We start from the raw sequence: 5,636 nt of genomic DNA on the forward strand, positions 1-5,636 counted from the left end.
AGTGGGGAAGAAAAGCTCTACGCTCTGTCAATATTAGACTCGCATTTAGTTTATGTGATTATTTACTGGACTTGAGCAAGTCTAATTGTTCTTCTTGTGCACGCCCTTAAAATGTTTCTCGCACTGTCCGAGTCTACATCAATATTGACGGCGTCATTAATATGTTCTTGAACATATATTTAATTTATGCAGTAATGAATATAAGAACCTTAAAAGTACAATAGTCAAAACGTAAACAAATAACGACATTGCGTCCGTACGGTGATCCGGATGCGGTTGGGGAGCGGTCCGTGTATATTTAAGACGATCGCAGCGCAGCTTGTCGTCTTAATGAGGAAACCTAACGTATTTCAACTGCTGGCTTACTCGTCTACTAGTTGACTAGCTAGCTATTTCTGAATTAAAACTTTGTTTCGAATTTCTGTTTTCACAAAAATGACGAAAGCTTCAAATCAACCGATAGAATGTACTGAGTATATAACATCACGTAAGTCTGGAATGGATTGAATACTACAAGCTAACACGAAATCGCGATCGGTAAAACTAGCATAGCATGGAATGAAAACTAGCATAGCATGGAATGAACACGCAATAGATTTGTAAACGAGTGCAACAACACAAATGTACATAGCATGGAAAAAGACACTTATCAACTAGGGAATTAATACAAATGAACATAGAATTAATACAAATGAACATAGAATTAGATTCAAAACCAGAAGTAACTAATTCTATAACTTATCAACTAGGGAAATAATACAAATGTACATAGAATTAGATTCCAAACCAGAAGTAACTAATTCTATAACTTATCAACTAGGGAAATAATACAAATGTACATAGAATTAGATTCCAAACCAGAAGTAACTAATTCTATAAAAAATAATTATGGCGGTGATCCCCTTCCATATGAGATGGGTCCAATTGATATGTTATACCTATAGCATATAAGGGTGCAATGCAGCTTTTAATTCACTTAAAATTGAGAGATATTTGAAATAGCCAAGTGTGTTTGTGTGTGTGTAAGGGTGTGTGTGGGGGCAATTTTTGACAGCAGGATGTTTAATTACTGCTTAGTTTTAAATGTAAATTGATCTTTACCAACATACATCTACAAACACATTTGTATAACTTTGTAAGTTCTCTGCATTATACTGTATATTTGATATATATATTTTGTTTTCCTAATTTCTTCCTAGATTTTAAGGAGAGTATCTGACTGGAGGTTTGATATTTCTACCAGATCTGGTTTGCCGAGGAGTTGTTTCCCCTGGACTGCAGTGTACCTGAGTATCAGTATCATGCCAATCTGACTCATCATATTCACTCTCATTCTCAGCATCTGAATCGATATCCACCCAAGCCTGTGGTAGTTCCCTACCCATGTAAGGCTTCAGATGATCTATATGAACCACTATTGACCTAAGAAAAGGTGACTTCTGGATTTTATAATTGATATCAGTCAGTCTCTGTAAGACTTTGTATGGACCCGTCTAACCCTATCCTAGTTTATTACTAACAGAAGGAGGATACCACCTCCACACAAAATCACCTTCATCAAATTTCCTCTATTTTGACCCATGGTCATAATACATTTTCTGTCTGGTTGATGCGCTACCTAATTTCCTATTTACAAACTCAAAGGCGGCTCTCGAAGCACCCTGCACCCATGATACTAATTTACATCTATGTTCAGTCTCTGTGGGTAAACCTACCTTTATATCTAGAGGACACGAAACCTCACGGCCTAACAAAACTAGGTTAGGACTACACTCAGTACTAATATGCCTAGTGGCCCTATATGCCATCATCACATATGGTAATTGATCATCCCAGTCATTTCTATTTTCATGGACAAAAGCCGACAGCATTTGTATTAACGCACGGTTTAGTCTCTCTACCGGTCCATTGGACTGAGGTATGTAAGAATGTTTTCTAGTTTTATCTATTTCTAGTTTCTCACAAATAGCTTTAAACAGGTCGGATTAGAACTCACGACCTTGGTAAAGCTACTACTGTTTGTGCAGTGTGTTTTGGTACAGCGTATGCTTCCATCCATTTAGAAAAAATAATCTCCTACCGCTATGATGTAACTATTTCCATTTTGTGTAAACCACCCAGAGTGTCTATTGCTTTGCGCTCTAATGGAGCCCATACTAGAATGGATGGAGACAGGGGTGCTCGACCCTTTGATGGACCAGATTTTCTACGGGCACACGAATCACAGGCATTACACCAATTTGTGACATCCTCCTCTAGGCCAGGTCAATAAAACCTTTTCTGGATCATTTCAATTATTCTATCCCGACCAAGATGTCCGGATGTTCTGGTGTTATGTAAGTGATTTAAAATATCTTCCCTAACGCATGTTGGTGCCACTATCTGTTTTGTATCTCTCCCTGATACATTATCTACCCCTTTTCTACACAAAATACCCTGATCATCTATGACAAGTAATTCCTACATAAGGCAGAGTTTCCTCAATTCTGAGGGAAATGTTGCAACTTAAGATTAAGGGGGTTTGGTAAAATACTTTGTCTTTAAAGGTAGAAACTTCCCTAGGATTAAGTCCCCTTCCTGCCAAAATTTCATCATTTCAGTACCCCAAGCATCTTACCAGTTTGTTAATACATTTTCTCTCTCCTCCTCAGGTATCCCATGGGAGATATCCACGGTTTCCTGAGTAACTGGAGATGCTCCGATAGACTGACTGGAGTCATACAAGAGACTGTCTCGTGGGGATTCTACAGAGCCAAGGGAGATAACTGGCTTAGAAGAAACAAATGGCTGTGGGGGTCCAAAACTAAGGCAATAAACTATAGATGCTGGACACCGTGGATAACGAGACAAACTATCTGCATTGCCATGTTAAGGACCTAAGGAGAAATGGTCTTCCCCACAGAAAAAGTGTCTCAAATACTTTACAAACGTAACTACTGCAAGCAGTTCCCCTTATTTAGTGTCCTACTACCGAATGCAATAACTCTTTCCTCGCCCTCTTGTATTTGAGAGAGAACTGCACCTACACCTGTTAAACTAGCATCTGTATCCAGTATGAACTTTCCTGTATCTTTGGGACAGTTAAGAACTGGGGCACTAGTGTAGGAGATTTTTAAGGGTTTCAAACAAGCGTTCACATTCTACATCCCAAGAAAACTTTTTATTCTTTCTGGTTAACATAGTGAGGGGAGAAGCTCCTGCTGAAAAGTTTTGAATGAATCTCCTATAATATCCAGCAACCCCCAAAAAGCTTCTGACCTCGTTAACGTGTGTAGGTGTAGGCCTAAGTACGAGACTGATATCTGAAACAAGTCACATTTCCTTGGTTTGAGTTTGAGACTAGGTTCTCAAAAACATTGTAAACTTCCCAAAGGTTATTAAGGGCTACTTCAAATGTGTGACCAAAAACGATAACATCGTCTAAATAGTCCAGTCCAATCCAACCCTCCAAGTACCAACTGAATAAGCCTTGAGAAAGTTGCAGGGGCATTACACAGCCCAAATGGCATTACATTGAATTCATACAACCCCTTGTGAGTACTAAATGCTGTTTTCTCTTTGTCTGTCTTACTCATACCACACTGCCAGTAACCACTGGCTAAATCTAGGATAATCAACCATTTAGCCCCAGCTAAAGTATATAATGTACCATTTATCCTAGGTAGAGGAAACGCATCTTTCTTAGTACAGGTAACTGCGTTTAACTTCTGGTAATAAAATGTCCTGGCTGGTTGCAGCGATAACACCTTCTCTCATATCCCTGAGAATGACTTTGACTTTGACCTTGACTGTATCTTTGACCTTGACCTTGGTTGTTACTTTGACCTTGACCTCTATCTTTACCTCTGTATGTACCTCGCCCCGACTGTTGTCCTTTCCCTCTTACAACACCTGTTAATTACTTTCCTAGTTTGTCCAACCTTTATGTTAATAAAGTGGCTAAATCTTTGCTTTGTTTTTCACTTTTCACTTTCCTGAACAACCTGCACCTGACCTTTTTCTACCTAATCAACAAATGCTTTTGGCTTTCTTTCAGAAGTACGAAACTTCCTATCAAAAGCTTCATATTAAATTGCAAGTGTAATCGCAGCCTCCAGGGAAGCTGGACTATGGAACTGTACGTGGCGTTTCATTTCCATACTGTTAAGCCCATGAATAAACTGATCTAAAACATAAACTGGACACTCCAGGAAATGCCTAAGTTCTCAACGATAGCTAACAAGACTTGCATTTGGATTTCGCGACCTGTGTTAAAGTTGACATCTGTAAGCGGTCTCCCTCCCTGGGGATCAAATTGCGCTAACAAAACATCCCTTATTTTCCCAAAGTCGCCAATCTGTGCAAGGGTCAAAGTCCCAAGACCTCTCTGAGCTGGTCCCCTTAAACTCATGGCTTATTGCTGTGCTTTCTCATAGTTCCCCCACTGACAACATACCCTGTCTCCTGAATACACACACACAAGCAAGCACACACTACACACATGGATTCACGTCCTCAAATATCCTTAGCTATTAATAGACCTTTCTCATTTTGGGAACACGGAGCAAGGAGACAGATACCCAGACAAGTAAATACAGGGTTCATTTCAAAAATAATTTTATATGGAACGTAGCGTATAGGGTATGCCAGAGTGTGTACACGCACAGGTACGTGACTACAGGTAAGCGAACAGGTAACATAATATGGAGACACATTATACAATTCGTGGCTCACTGCGGCAAGTATGTAACCGTGGTAATTGATATGTTAATTTCTCCACTAAGGATCTCACCCGGGACCTCTGTTGTATAATTCTGACGCCGAATGAGTTAAAAGAAATTCACCGAACCCGGTGTTAGGTTCATTTTCGATAAAAATGCCACCAATCCCCAAAAAGGTGTAAAATTACTCCACAAAAAGGGGCGTAGCGCCCATAGAAAAAAAAAGGGCTTACACATAAAAAAAAATGTGTATACCCAATGTCTAAACATCGACAATTTAACAATAACAAAAGATGACATAATGTAATCAAAAAAATAACATAATTGTATTTAATCATTAACTTAATATGTATACATTCTGTGATACTTCCCGGAATCCATGTTCGTCTAGTACTTCCAATCCAGTTTTTTCGGTGATATGTTGTGGTCTGGTAAATTACAAACATCAATTTACGAAACGAAGAAAGCAGCTAATACTTCCAACGTAAAAAAAGTAAAAAAAAGAAGCTATCACAAATGGTATCTCTTCAACTTTTAGCCATAATGCTTTCTCTGGGATAGAATATCTAGTATATCTAATTCCTAAATAACTACCACCACCTATTATCCTTTTCTGATGGAGAGTTGGGTTGTACAAATTCTACGTCATATTAAAAAAACAAAAATATCTGAAATAAAGCCACATGAGACTGAGTTGTCTCTAGAGAAACGTGTTTTAGAAAACCGCGCATTCGGAAATTAAAGTATATCATACATTTGAACGTGTTCCTCTAAAGATCTCAGCGCGCTCTTTTTAATTGAATTTGTCTAGAAAGAGTTACGTGTGTTTTTAGAAATACATTTTCGAGATAAATAGGTGAAAATCAGAATATTTACGAGAATTTCGGACTATGTCAATATGTATTTGCAATTATTTGCTGTTTCCCGCATGACCGA

Source organism: Mizuhopecten yessoensis, unplaced genomic scaffold (genome assembly GCF_002113885.1).
Source record: "Mizuhopecten yessoensis strain PY_sf001 unplaced genomic scaffold, ASM211388v2 scaffold419, whole genome shotgun sequence".
Lineage (NCBI taxonomy): Eukaryota > Metazoa > Mollusca > Bivalvia > Pectinida > Pectinidae > Mizuhopecten > Mizuhopecten yessoensis.